The 15,795-nt window shown below is 36.9% G+C and overlaps 1 long non-coding RNA gene across 1 annotated transcript in view; it reads left to right on the forward strand.

Moving 5' to 3' along the window:
• LOC133082711 (uncharacterized) overlaps positions 1-15,795 on the forward strand; it is a 212,904-nt gene that overhangs the window by 104,772 nt on the left and 92,337 nt on the right. The gene's annotated exons all lie outside the window — the stretch shown is intronic.

The following is a 15,795-nucleotide window of genomic DNA, read 5'->3' on the forward strand; positions in this document are numbered from 1 at the left end:
AACTATAATATCTGCTGATCTTTCTGTGACTTATTTTACACTTGGAGTTAAGATTACTAAGGAGTATTTGGCCTGGAGATCAGGCAGAAGTTTATTTTTTAAAAAGCAAAGCAACGGTGCTTTGTGACCACCTAGAGGGGTGGGATAGGGAGGGTGGGAGGGAGATGCAAGAGGGAAGAGATATGGTGATATATGTATATGTATAGCTGATTCACTTTGTTATAAAGCAGAAACTAACACACCATTGTAAAGCAATTATACTCCAATAAAAATGTTAAAAAAAAACCAACAAAGCAACGGGGAAATAGGAACTTGGAAAGTTGGATGTTATGTTATATATATTATGTTATATTATGCAGTCCTGTGCTATGGTGTGCTGTGGTATGCTATGCTATACTATGTTGTGTGTTATGTTATGTTATGAAATGCTATTGTGTAATCCAGTGGTTCTTAAAGTGTGGCCTCTGATGCAGCCAGAGCTGCATTACCTGGGTACTTGTTAGAAATGCAGTTTCCTGTTAGCCATCCAAGACCTACTGTATCAGAAACTCTGGGGCTAGAGCCTAGCAATCTGAATTTTAATAAGTCTTCCAGGTGACTCTGATCTGTGCTGTAGTTTGAGAACCACTGGTGTATAATAGATGGCAAGTAATCCTGCCTTGTTTTACTTGTTTATCAGTTACAAATACAATTAGCTGCAAAAACCAAAACCAAAACCCCCCAGAAAACCTAGCAAATAGTGACTGTGTAAGTAAGAAAGAATTTTATTATTCTCACAAAATAAGAAGTACCGAGGAAGACTTTCCAGATTATTATCCAGGGCTCAAGGATGGTGTCTAGTGATCCAGGCTCTTTCTAGCTTTCTCTTTTCCCACTCTTAGCAAGTGGCTTTGTCACCAGAGTTGCAAGATGGCTGCTGTGCCTCCAGGCATTACTTCTCTGTTCCAGGCAGGGAAAAGAGGGAAGAACAAAGGGCTTCTCCTAGTTTTATTCAGGTAAAGTAACTCTGCTCAGGGATTTCTTTAGCCTTTCTCTTGTGGCTAGAACCATGTGACATGGCGAACTCTAACACTGGAAGTTAAATCAACGTTAGCTTTTTAGTCTTTATGATAGAGAAAGTCAAAGGAAAAGGGATGGAGGTAAGAATAGTTTGGGGGAGGCCAATCCATACCATCTCTTTCAAGTTGCAACTTAGAGCTAATTTTGTTGCTGCTTTCTTTCATTCTGTCATTCTTTCTTTTTTTTTTTTTTGGTTGAAATTCTTGGGGTAGGTCATGACGGAAAAAGTCCTCATCTTATTATTAATAGGAAAATAGGATCAACAAATTGTCTATCCATTTACACTTTCATTCTGAAGTCTAATTCATTAAGGAAAACTAACGTTTTATGTCCGAGCAGTTATTTTACATTAGGTTAAAGGTTTGGCTGAGTTTGCCTTTTTGAGATTTATTTAATGGAAGATTTGTAAAATAAGACAAAATAAGAAATAATGTGAAATAACTGGACAACTACACATATTTTGGCTAATTATAGTGGAGAGTCTGAAAATTTGAATATTTCAAGATATGCATCTATTATTTCTTTAAAATGTAAATAATAATTAGAATTAGGCTCCAGGGCTGTCACATATAATCGCTTTTTATTGTAATGCATGATAATTGACTTATTTATAGTAAGAGTTGTTTCCAAATTAGTATAGCAGTGTTAAAGCTATTTATAAATCTCTGCAATCCTATTTATTTCTCAACAAAGCCATTCCTCTTGTATTTTAAATGGTAAATTTGCCCAGACTCTGTTCAAAATATTACCAATTTTGATTTAATGCAGCACGAGTATATGAGCTATTGTTGGACTCATTGGGGTTGCCATGGTAATTAATCATCTAGCTGGCAAGAAGAAGCTGAGGACCAGAGAAGAATCAATGTGACTAGGGTACAAGAACCTAGACATGTCAAAACAGAGATGTTTGGACACTAAGTCTTGTATTCTTTTCACATTCTCTGTCTCTAGCTTCCAAAGCTCTAGTTTTCATTCTTCAGCAAATGTCTGTAATTAAAACAACCTCTTAGCACTTCCTTTTCTTAATCTCTGTCCTCCAGGTCAGGGGGTTGGCAAACTACAGCCAATGGGCCACATCTGGCCCATCACCTGTTTTGGTAGGGCTCACAGGCTAAGAATGTTTTTTGTATTTTTAAATGTTTGAAAAAAAATGTCATGACGTGAAAATTATATGAAATTCAAATTTCAGTGCCCATAAGTAAAGCTTTGTTGGAATACAACCATGCCCATTTGTTTAATATGTTGTCTGTGGCTGCTTTCATGTTGCAACAGCAGAGTGGAGTAGTTGCAACAGAGACTGTGTGGCCTGCAAAGCCTAAAATATTTACTATCTGGCCCTTTATAGAAAAAGCTTGCTGACCCTGCTCTAGATCAATCCTGATCAAGGGGACTTTGGACATAGAAAGGGAAGCCCTCTTGTCTGAAATGCTAACCTAGGCACCTCTGATCAGACTTTCCTGCTTTTCTGCCATTTTTTGTAGTAAATTCTCTTTCTGCAATTTTGAGTCTTGCTTGGACATAAAAGGTGGTAGTTTATACCTATGCTATCAAAGATAGTAGATGCTAGCATGGGTGGCTTTTGAGCACTTGAAATGTGGCTAGTGCAAACTGAGATGTGATATAAATGTAAAGTATACATCAGATTTTGAAGACTTAGTACAAAAAAAGAATATAAAATCTCTCATTAATATTTTTGTATTGATTACTTGTTGAAATTATAATATTTAGGATGTATTGGATTAAATAAAATATTCACCTGCTTCTTGTTACTTTTTAATGTGGCTGCTGGAGAAATTAAAATTACACGTATGGCTCATGTTATATTCCTTTGGACGCTGCTGGTTTGAATCCTTTCACTTCTTCTCTTTTTTCCCAGGAAATAGAATTTTTTCCTTCTTTTTTGGGGGTCAAATTTGTGTTTTATTTTTTCCAGCTTTATTGTGATATAATTGACAAATAACACCGTAAGTTTACATTGTACAACATGATGATTTGATATGTGTATATGTTATGAAATGAGGTTAGTTAACACATCCATCACCTCACATAGTTACTATTTTGTGTGTGTGTGTGTGTGTGTGTGTGTGAGAGAGAGAGAGAATATTTAAGATCTACTCTCTTAGTAAATTTCAAGTATATAATACAGTATTGTTAACTACAGCCACCAAGGTGTATATTAGATCTCCAGAACTTATTCATCTTATAACTGAGCCAGTTTTCTATTAGCAAATCTCTACTGAGTCACTAGAAACACCGTGACAGGTACTTTATCAGAGTTCACCACCTTCTTGTTTCTCTATGAGCCATTTCTGCCACTTTGGACAGAAAGTTGTCTTCTTAACCAGGCAGGTAGACAGAACAATTTAGTGGTGGACAAGTACCTCCAAATTTGTTGGGTCACCAGTAAAATTAAGTATTTACTGCTGTACCAGTTGTTGAAAAATGTTATTTTTCTAAATGTCTTAATATCTTACAGCAGTTAAAAATGTTAAGACATTTTATTAACACAAGTTTTCCCACTGGTACTTCTGTATTTTGCAAACGTTATAAATTACAGCATGGGATATAGAAACAAATGTAGGTTAGGGGTTTCTTTTTACAAACTTCAACATGGCAAATTAGTGGTAAAAGATTCATAGCAAAAATTTAGAATTGACTGCAAGTACCTAGAGGATGTCATTTTACCTTGCTATTATACTTTCAAATTGCAACTGGGGTAACATGCTAATTCTTATTTGATTTTTTTTAAAAATAGACTTTATTTTTTACAGCAGTCTTAGGTTCACAGCAAAATTGAGAGGAGGATATGGAGATTTCCCATATAGCCCCTGCTCCTCCCCTACAACATGCACAGCCTCCCCCATTATCAACACCTCCAGCAGAGTGGTACATTTGTTACAATTGATAAACCTACACTGACACATCACAATCACCCAAAGTGCATAGTTTACATTAGGGTTCACTCTTGGTGTGGTACATTCTATGGATTTGGACAAATGTATAATGACATGTATCTACCATTATACTATCATACAGAATAGCGTCACTGCCCTAAAGATACTCTGTGCTCCACCTATTCATTCCTCTTACTTGATTTTTAAATATGCACAACTCTTCTCAACAGTTTCATTTCCATTCAGCCACTTTAAAAAATGTTTAGTTTTCCTTATCGGTTATTCCTGTGTGTAATTTAAAGAGTCAAATACTTCCCAAGACTTATTATGACTAAATATCAGTTCCCAGCCTCTACTTCACCCCTTTTCCTTCTTTAGAGGCAACATTTTCAACTTCTTAATTTTTTTTTTTTTTGGTGTTTATCTCTATAGCTTTAAATAACATGCTTATATTACTACTTTTAATTTTTTTTTCACTTGTAGGAATCATCTAATTATTTTTCACTATCCTAAATCAAGAATTAGCTCTTTCAGATCTCTTCACCCCACCACACTCATGAACATTTCCTATACGCTCATTTTCCCAGTATAATTTCATTATAATTTTAGTTAGCTCAATAATTTCACTATATAAATGCTATTCATAGCTGAACCAAGTTGAGCCATTGATAAGACATAACTAAGGAAATAGTTAGGGAATTGAAATATAGATTTAAATATTTTCCCAGAGTTCAGCTCACAGAGATAAAAAGAAGAGAAATTGTGAAATACAGGTTAAAGGAAAGTGAAGGATAGAATAAGAGTGCTCAACATATGCTAATGTGAGATTTGGAAGGAGAAAATTTAAAGGATGGGGGGAATTAAGAGTCAGATAATGTAGACAAAGGAGGAACAATCAAATGACTAGCAGGAACATTTAAAAAATCATACTACTATCTATTGAGACTAAAGGTGAAATAAAGATTTTTCCCAATAAAGTCTGAGAGAGTTGACCATTCACAAACCCTTAATATTAAAAGATGTACTTTTGTAGGAAGGAAATCAAACCTAGAAAGAAGAATCAGTATCTAAGAAGTCATGTTGAGCTAAGAAATTGGCAAACAGGTTGGTAATTTTAAATACCCAATGACTGTCTAAAAATAACCCCATAATAATAAGAGCAATTGTGACAATGGAGGGGGGTATAATGTGGTATAAATTATAAATAAGGTGGAATTAAATATTATATGACCTATCATGGAACATTGGGTTGTATCTATGGTGTTAAAGTATTCTGAGCACTTTGGATTGTCAGGAGGAGTCTAAACATGTGATTACACTCAAAGTATTAAAGTCAAGTAGGTATATTAAATCTTTCTACTAAAATAATTGAAATAAGATGTTTACCTTTTAAATAAATGGAAAATAGAAAAAGAGGAAAAAAGAAACAAAGAAAAATCTAAGTAGCTAGAACACTCAAAATAATGAAAAGAAATCCACATATAACTGTAGTAACAATAAGTATAAATGGTTCAACATTCCTCATTAAGGACAGAGCTTCTTAGATTAGATAAAGCCCCAAATCCAAACTATGTGCTGTTTATAAGAGACACATATAAAGCATAAAGACACAGAAGGGTGGAATGTAAAAGGATAGAAAAGAAAAGCCAAGTGACTATTTGTTAAATAAATAATGAAAGTTCCTGGAGGGCAGAAACTGTTTTTCTCCTCTTATTAACAGACTTCATTTTTAGAGCACTTGTAGGTTCAGTTGTAGGTTCACAGCAAAACTGAGCATCAATTACAGAGAAGTTCCCATTTACCCCCTCCCTGTATTCCCACAGCCTCTCCCACCATCAGCATCCCCCACCAGAGTGGTACATTTGTTGCAATAGTTGAACCAACGTTAACACATCATTATCACCTGAAGTCCATAGTTTGCATTAGGTGTCACTCTTGATGTTGTACGTTCTTTGGGTTTTAACAAATGTATAGTGACAAGTATCCACCATTAGAGTATCGCATGGAATAATTTCACTCCCTTAAAAATCCCCTCTGCTTCACCTATTCATTGAGACTATGTTTTATATTTATCTTTCTTATTTGCTACAGAGGCATGATTATCTTAGGGGTTTGAAAGTCTATGCTTGGATTTAACTGTTTTACTGAGGCTCTTCTGATTGAATTCATGATAATCAGAGAAAATGAAAAAAGTTTGGCATTTCCAAACACTAGATCTTTAGTGACAATGCTGCTGCCACCACCACCAAGTACTTTAAGTCTTTTCCAGACAATTTTCAGAAAATGGTATTTCTTGCACAAACAGAAAATAAACCTTTTCAATATTATCTTCTAGAATTAGGAATGCTTAGCCTAACTGTCTGGAAATGTCCCTCTAACATGTTATTTGTAGTAATAAAATAATTTGAATGTTCTGTGAAGGATTATAAAATAACCTTAATTTTTTTTGAGTTTGTGATTATTATTATTATTTTTAATAATTACATTGATTCAATTTATTTATTTATTTATTTTTGGCTGCGTTGGGTCTTTGTTGCTGCGCACGGGCTTTCTCTAGTTGCGGTGAGCAGGGGTTACTCTTCGTTGCGGTGCGCAGGCTTCTCATTGCGGTGGCTTCTCTTGTCGAGGAGTGTGGGCTCTAGGCGCACGGGCTTCAGTAGTTGTGGCATGCTGGCTCAGTAGTTGTAGCATGCAGGCTCTAGAGTGCAGGCTCCATAGTTATGGCACACGGGCTTAGTTGCTCCGCAGCATGTGGGATCTTCCCGGACCAGGGCTCGAACCTGTGTCCCCTGCATTGGCAGGTGGATTCTTAACCACTACGCCACCAGGGAAGTCCCTGAGTTTGTGATTATTATTAAAAGGACTGTCACAAGTCGCAGCCCTATGTGACAACCATCAAAGACGCTTGGACAGAAAGAACATCATCCATCAAGTTAACAATTTATCAATTGATTTTAACAAAAGATTTCTATGATATTTATAGACCTAAATTATATTGAAATTCTCTGTATTAGTTTTCTGTTATGCATAATAAATTACCCTAAAACCTAGTGGCTTAAAACAACAAACATTTATTATCTCATGGTTACTGTGGGCTGAGAATTTGAGAGCATCTTAACTGTGTAGTTCTGGCGCAGGGCCTCTCATAAGGTTTCAGTCAAGATGTCAGCTGGGACTGCAGTGGCTGGAGGATTCACTTCCAAGATGGCCCACCCACCTGGCTATTGGCAGGAGACCTCAGTTCCTTGTCACATGGGCCTCTCCAGTTGCTGCTTGAGTGTCATGATGGCATGGAAGCTGGCTTACCCCCAGAGTTAGTGATCCAAGAGAGAGCAAGACAGACTCCACAATGTCTTTATGACCCAGACTTTCAATGTCATACTCCATCATGTCTGTAATATCTTATTGATTATACAGTCAGCCCTATTCAGTGTGGGAGGGGACTATACAAGGGCATGAACCAGGAGATGGGGATTACTAGGGGATCATATTGGAGACTGGTGATCACATGCTCAGATATAGATATCAAACTAGTGTTTAGAAAGGATAGAAGCAACATTTTTTTTTTAATTAATTAATTAATTTATTTATTTTTGGCTGCATTGGGTCTTTGTTGCTGCGCGTGGGCTTTCTCTAGTTGTGGTGAGCGGGAGGCTACTCTTCGTTGCAGTGCATGGGCTTCTCATTATGGTGGCTTCTCTTGTTGCAGAGGAGGGGCTCTAGGCATGTGGGCTTCAGTAGTTGTGGCTCGCAGGCTCTAGAGCACAGGCTCAGTAGTTGTGGCGCACGGGCTTAGTTGCCCCGTGGCATGTGGGATCTTCCCGGACCAGGGCTCGAACCCGTGTCCCCTGCATTGGCAGGCGGATTCTTAACCACTGCACCACCAGGGAAGCCCCAGAAGCAACATTTTTAAGAAATAAAAGAATTTAGAATTTTATTACTATTTTCATTTTCTCTATCTTCCATAATGACATTTCTTATTTAAATCAGCATTTTGACTTTTCCTTAATTCCTACCTTTTCAAGATTTATTAAGCCTGAAGCTCTTGAAAGTTATGAAAACTGGTGAAATTTAGAGGTTTGTCCACTCAGTGTATAGAAATATTGAGGATTTAATGGTCACTCTGGCATGAATATCTCTGTATATAACTTGATAAGTATATGTATGTCTCATTTAAAGTGAAAACTATCTTCCATCCCTACAATAATTATCTTCATTTTATATGGAGCTTTTCCTAAAGAAAAGTTTGTCTCTTTTGTCAAAATTTTAGCTGTTTCAATGCGATTGAAGTCACATTAAGCACAAGGAAACTGCTTCATTTTAAAAAAATCTTCTCGTCATCTTCTAATCTGAAATTTTCCTGTACTTCAATGAAATTAATGCCTTTAACATTTTCCAACCATACTAGAACCAGAGTAGAAAGTGCTTTTATAATATTTTTAAGGGAATGATATATGAAAACCTGCCTATAATTGGCTAAATGGAGACATCAGGGAATCAAATACCTCATTCCTTTCTGAGGGGCTGCTTCCATGGGGTGATATAAGCTTTGAAAAGTGGATGCAATTTTATGAAATTGGTGGCTTATGATGCATTAAAATCTAGAAAGTCTGCATTTCATTTCAAATTGAGGTCTTGAAAGTAATGCTTTTTACTTATAGCTGCATTATTTTAATAAAACTTCAGGGATAATTATTTTAAAATCACCATCGTCCTGTGTTTAAATGAAAATCACAAAATCGAGATTTAGAACTTCAGAACTGAAAGTACGAATGTTGCTGGAGTCTTTTTAATATAATCTTTAAAGTGATTTGAAGTAAATCAATAGCTGCCACCATCACCAAACCTCACTCCAGATAATCTTGTATGGGTCCCTTTCTCTTAACCTGGGAGAACTGCAAGTTCCTAGAGGCCTGCACATGACCATTTTTATTTTGTCTGAAATCTTCATGGCTACCTACTCCTCTGGGTTAGAGAACAAAGGAGAGGGTATTGTTTTCAGAAGGTTACAGTTTTTTGCACATTTTGTGTCTCAGTTGTCCCCCAGGTCTCACCAGCGTGTGAAAGGAGTTCATCCTTAGACTCCTGAATTGGAACCTGCCAATTGCCGAAGCAGCAGGATCTTCTCGTACCTTCCTAAAAGCAGGTTGGTGGGATAAAGCGTGTCCCACAGGAAATCAGAGCTGATGTCTTTGAATTTGCTATCCTTTTAGCAACAGTGTTCTTCTCCCTCTGACCCAAAGCTCAGCTGCTTTGCTGGGACCCAGTGAGGAAATCCAGAGGGATGGGCTATTGTCCAGGGCGTGGAGATCACAGACAGCTTTTGCCTGCTGATCTCCATTACCTTCCTTGGGACTTTGGCTGGGCTGTTGGAAATGTGAATCTCTTTCTGATGGTAGGGCTAAGCAGGAAGGATTTGATCTAGAGCTGTTGGCAGTCATCTTTGTCACCACTTGGGGAGAACCGTCAGAAAATAAAACCAGCACAGAAGAAGAAAGGGCCAGGAAATGGAACGAGGCTCTTTTCTGGACTCCTGCCAGATGACTCAGATTTGTCAATAAAATAAGCCCCCGAATTCCCCCTTCTTGCACTTAAGTAAATTTGAACTGAGTTTTGGTCACTTAAAACCCCCAAAATCTTTATTACAGCAGCAATTTTGAGGTGAGAGTATTGTTTGTAAAAGCAAATGTTATCTCTTGAATTTTCAACCAATAGTGAGGGAAGAATTTGATTGTGTTTTTTTTCTGCTGAGCAATGGCTGAGAAAAACCCATAGATTTCCAAAGTAAATCCTTGGTGTGGCTTTTTGAGGTGCTACAGAAAGAATACAAATGAGATTATACATAAAAATTGGGAAAACACAGACAGTGGAGTAAGCAAAGACTAATAGAAATATAAAGAGGTTTGGATTGTCTCAGTAGCTGAATTAAGATCTAGGGGAAAGCTAGTGAATTTAGTCCACAAATGCTTTGAGGCAAGAATGAATAGGAGAGACTTTTTCTGTTAAAGGAATGCTTTGAGGCAAGAATGAATAGGAGAGAATTTTTCTGTTAAAGGAATAAAGAGAGCCATCTGGAGAAATAAGAGCAGTGGATAAAATCAGGACCTGTTGCCTGGGTCAGTGTTAGGATGTGAATTGTAGGGTGGAGACTGGTAGGGATGAAGGGCATTGGTTCTATGACTTTGTTCTACGTCCTATTGTCCTATGACTTGAGACACCAAGTCTCAAGACTCTGTGAGCTACCAGGCCAGATAGAGATTTAAGAACCAGATTAAAATAAAAGGAAGTTTTAAGTTCTGTGCCTGATTTTTGCTTTTGTGTCATGGAACAACATCTCCTTATTTATGGTCTCTACTCACACACTAGAGCCAGTGATGTGGTGAAGCCCTTGGGACAAACATAGGAAAAGCGTCCGTATCTGTGTGTGTGTGTGTGTGTGTGTGTGTGTGTGTGTGTGTTGTATTTTATCAGGGCATAAGAGCTGTCTATAGTGTACTTTAATTATTATTCTCTTTGTCTTATGGAGGGCATTTTGGTGAATTGAGAGAGAGAGAAGAGAAGCTGATTTCTGGGCTCATGCTGTACACACTGGGCAGGGTTTCACAGAAGCAGCAGGGAGAGGAGGAAGAGGTGCCTTCACCATCTATGTGATGAAAATACTCCAAATTCGAATTTAGAGAATCCACAAATGTTACTTGCCCCACCTCTGCTTCACCTCTGAAGCCAATGATGCTGACAAGCGTCTCTCCCCAGTTCCATTTCTAGCTATAAAATAGCTCTTTTTGTGACTTTTTCTTCTTTCAAGGCTACCCTAATACTTGGCAAAGAGAGAGAAGATGAAAGGAAAGACAAAGAAGGTAAAATCAAGATACTCCTTCTCCAGGCCCTTGAAGGAAAAGGAGATGTTTTAGCCAGGCTTTCAAATAATGGAAGCTCTGATGGCTAATTTGGACAAAACAGGGAGTAGGATAATCCCCCCGCAAAAAAAGGGGAAACTGAGTCTTGGAGCCTAAGTACATTTCAAGCATTCTGCTTGAGAGTGAGTGTCAAGCAAGGCTGTTAAATTATCTGGTTGGCAAATTCTCAGCCTCTGTCTCGCCCTTCAGCCATGCTTCCTAACATCTAACTTACTCAGAGTGTACATTTAGTGCTGGAATGTGAATTAGAACAGTATTTAACTGGGATTATTTCTGAATCCCAGCCTAAAACTTGTGTCTTGGTGTCCGAGAGAAGCAATGGATTCATAGACCAGAATATATTTACAAACAAAAGCATTCATCAGTGTTTGTGCTCCGCCTCAAGATGTAACTTGAATTACACTGGAAAATCATGTATTTAAGAATATGTATCTAATAAATCCAGTGTCATCTAGGGAAATAAGACCTGTTATTAGGCTGATGCACTGGCTGGCCATCCATTTTCCTGGTCAAGACCTCGAGGCCTGGCAATTTAAGGTTTAGCTCTGAAACAAGCAGCCCTCTCACCTTGGAAACCTTTCCCTGCTTCTGTTGCTAGGTCCTCCAGCCCTGTTCAAGCACTGTGCATAATAGCTTCTTGTGAGGAAATGACATTTAGAGCTCTCTCGATCTGTCAGCTTAATACCAACGGTTTAAAAATCACACGTTATGTGATTAGTGAGGCCTTCTCTTTCCTTAAGTCTCAATTTTTCTGCTTCCAAGGTTGAAAATATGTTTAAGAAACAATTTAAAATTGACACCAGTATTTGTGCAATTATTTCCTATCTAACAGTATTGATTTTCCATATTGAAAATGACTTCTTTAATGGGCAAACTATAACATTAAAAAATAGCTGTGGGGACTTCCCTGGTGGCACAGTGGTTAAGAATCTGCCTGCCAATGCAGGGGACACGGGTTCGAGCCCTGGTCCGGGAAGATCCCACATGCCGCAGAGCAACTAAGCCCCTGCACCACAGCTACTAAGCCTGCGCTCTAGAGCCCGCGAGCCACAACTGCTGAGCCCACGTGCCACAACTACTGAAGCCCACGCACCTAGAGCCTGTGCTCCGCAACAAGAGAAGCCACCGCAATGAGAAGCCCACGCACCGCAACGAAGAGTAGCCCCCACTGGCCGCAACTAGAGAAAAGCCTGCGTGCAGCAACGAAGACCCAATGCAGCCAAATAAATAAATAAGTAAATTTATTTTTAAAAAAATAGCTGTGAATGACAGACTTGCTTGTCATGCCTCATTTCCCCAAAGCATTCCTTTCCAAGTGGGTTGCTGTGGGCAAAAGTAGATAATTATTTATTGCTAGACTGTTCTGCATTTTCACTTTCTTTCAAGTGCCTGTCATGTAGTAGATGCTCAATAAATAACTATTAATTGAATGAATTAATGAGTGCGTGATGAATCACCCCACTACTGATTATTTTACACTGAGCTCCAGATCAATGTACAAGTATTGTACTTTTGTGGAAAAAACATTTTAATTATCTTGAAAGCGTATCAACATTGCTATATAGTTTTAACTTAAAAAATTGTTTTATTGTGGAAAATTTCAAACATACCACAAAATCAAAAGAATTTTATGGTGAGTATTTATATACCATCACCTAGATCCCACCATTTATATTTGCCTATACTCGTTTTATCACCTATATCAACTCATCTTATTTTTTGATGCCTTTCAAAGTAAATTGAAGACATCTATACATTCACTCTGTATACTTCAGCATTCATATGACCAATGAGAGTTCAGTATTTGTCTAAAGTTTTTCTTTTGATGTAAAATTTACATTCAATGAAATACACAAATCTTAAGCGTAAGTCCACTGAGTTTTGATGAATACAAACCCCCATCAAGATATAGAACATTGCCATCACTCCAGATAGTTCCTTCATGCCTTTTCCCAGGCAAACATTGATCCCCCCCTTCACACTCTCTTTCCCACCAGGAAACCACTATCCTAATTATTTTCCACTATAGATCAGATTTGCCTGTTCTAGAACTTTACATGAATGGAATCATACAATATGTATCCTTTTGTGGATGGCTTCTTTCACTTAGCATAATGTTTTTGAGATTAATAAATATTTTAGTGTGTATTGGTAGCTCAGTCCCTCTGTTGCTGAGTTGTATTTCATTATCTGACTATATCATAGTTTGCTTATCCATTCTTTTATTGATAGGCACCTGGGCTGTTTCTAGTTTTGACTATTAAAAAGAAAGCTGCCATGAACATTTGTGTACAAGTCGTTTTGTGGACATATATTTTCATTTCTCTTAGGTAATACCTAGGAGGAATTACTTGATCATGGGATAGGTGTTATGTTTAGTTTTACCAGAAACTGCCAGACCTTTTGCCAAATGGGCTGAACACTTTTACAGTCATACAAACAATATATGAGAGTTCTGATTGTCCCAAATCCTTGCCAACATTTGGTGCTGTCAGTCTTTTTAATTTTAGCCATACTGGTGGATGTGTAGTATTTCATTGTGTTTTTAATTTGCATTTCCATAATAACTAATGATGTCAAGTAATTTTTCATGTGCATTTTAGCCATTAGCACATGTTCTTTTATGAAGTGCCTATTTAAATATTTTGCCCATTTAAAGATATTTTTGTTTTTTATTATTAATTTTTAGGCATTCTTTATATATTCTGGATACCAGTCCTTTGTCAGATATATGGTTTCTGAAGCTTTAGGGCTTTAGCTTTTATGTTTAGGTCTAGGATATATCTCAAATTAATTTTTGTATATGGTATGAGGTGGAGGCCGATGTTATTTTTTTCCCTTTAATATAAATATCTAATTATTGCAGCAGCATTTGTTGAAAAGACTATTCTTTTCTTTTTGGATTCCTTTGGTGCCATTATAAGAATCAGAGGACCATGTAATTGGGGGTCAATTTCTGGGCTATATTCAGTTCCACTGATCTTTTTGTCAATCATTATGCCAGTACTACACTGTCTTGATAATTTTAACATAATTATCACTGTCATGATAATTTCATGAAGTTAGGTAGTTTAAGTTCTTAACTTTGTTCTTTTTCAAAGTTCTTTTGGCTACTCTATGTCCCTTGATTTTTCATGTACTTCTAGACTTAGCTTGTCGCTTTCTACAAAAAACTTCTGCTGAGGGTTTGATTGGAATTGCATTGTATCTATAGATTAATTTTGTGAGAACTGACATCTTGATAAAACTGAATCTTCTAATCTAGGAAATGATTTATCTCAACATTTATTTAGATCTTTTTTAACTTCTTTCAACAATGTTTTATATTTTTAATGTGGAGATCATAGAAGTCTTTTGTTAGATTTATTATGTTATATATTATGTTATATATAACATAACATGCTATATATTAGAATTCTTCTGTGATTTTTAATACTATAGATGGAATCAACTTTAAAATTTCATTTTCCAATTCTTTGTGACACTGCTTGATTTTTTAAATTAACATTGTATTCTGTGACTTTGCTAAATTTACTCTTTAGTTCTAGCATTTATTTTGTGATTCCTTAGGCTTTTGTATATAAAGAGTCATGTCATCAGCAAAAAACAGTTTTACTTTTTCCTTTCCAATCTTTCTGCCTTTTATTTCTTTTAACTTTAAAATTCTGCCTTATTGAATTGGCATGTTGAATAGCAGTGATGACAGTGGGCAACCTTGCCTTTTCACAGTCGTGAGCAAAAAAATTCAGACTTTCACCGTTAAATATAAAGTTAGCTTCAGGTTTTTAAAAGATGTCCTTTATCAGGTTGAATAAGTTCCCTTTTATTCCTGGTTTGCTAAGAGTTTATGTGATGAGTGGGTGTTGAATTTTTTTTCTGCATCTATTCAAATTATCACATAGTTTTTCTCCTTTATGCTGTTAATATGGTTAATTACCTCGATTGATCTTACCTTGATTGATCTTTAAATGTTAAACAACTTTGCATTCCTGAGGTAAACCCTACTTGGTCATCATGTATTATCCTTTTGATATATTGTTGGGTTCCATTTGCTAGTACTTTGTTAAGGATTTTTTTACATCTATGTTCATGAATGTTATTGGTCTATAAATTTCTTTTTTGGACTGCCTTTATCGGGTTTTAGAATTAGGGTGATGCTGACCACACAAAATGAATTGAGCAGTTTTCTCTCATCCTTTATTTTCTGAAAGAGTTTTGGTAAGATTGGTATGATTTCTTCCATAAACGTGTGATAGAATTTACAAGTGAAACCATCTGAGTCTGGAATTTCCTTTCTAGAAAATTTTTAAACTATGAATTTAATTTTTCTAATAGATATAGGGCTATTCTGTTTCACACCCTACATCCAATCTATCAAAAAATTCTATTGACTTTACCTTCGAAATATATCCAGAATCTCAGTTCTTCTTATCACCTCCTTGGCTACCATCTTGGACCAAGCATCCATGGTCTCTTTCTGGATTATTGCAGTATCTCTTTCAGGATTATTGCAGTAACTGCCTTGCTGGATTGTTTTGCTTCTGCCCTTGCTCCCTCTAGTCTATTCTCAATATAGCAGCTAGTGTGCCACTTAACATAAGTCAGATCATGTCACTCCACAAAACCCTCATCCAGAGTAAAAGTCAAATCCTTGCAGTAGCCTATAAGGTTCCACATGGTCTAGCACTACATTACCCTTATCACTTCTCATTCTTCTACTCTCCCTCTCGCTTACTTCTCTCTTCACTGGCCTTCTTGCTGTTCCTTGAGCAAGCCAAGCATACTTTGCCCCAGATTCTTTCCACATGCTTTCCCCCGTCTGCTCAGCACCTCCCCCACCAAATATCCACAAGTCTTGCTCCCTCATCTCCTTCAAATCTTTGTGCAAATGTCATCTTCTAAATGGAGCTGTCTCTGCCCACCTA

This window comes from Eubalaena glacialis, chromosome X, assembly GCF_028564815.1.
Source record: "Eubalaena glacialis isolate mEubGla1 chromosome X, mEubGla1.1.hap2.+ XY, whole genome shotgun sequence".
In the NCBI taxonomy this organism is placed as follows: Eukaryota; Metazoa; Chordata; class Mammalia; order Artiodactyla; family Balaenidae; genus Eubalaena; species Eubalaena glacialis.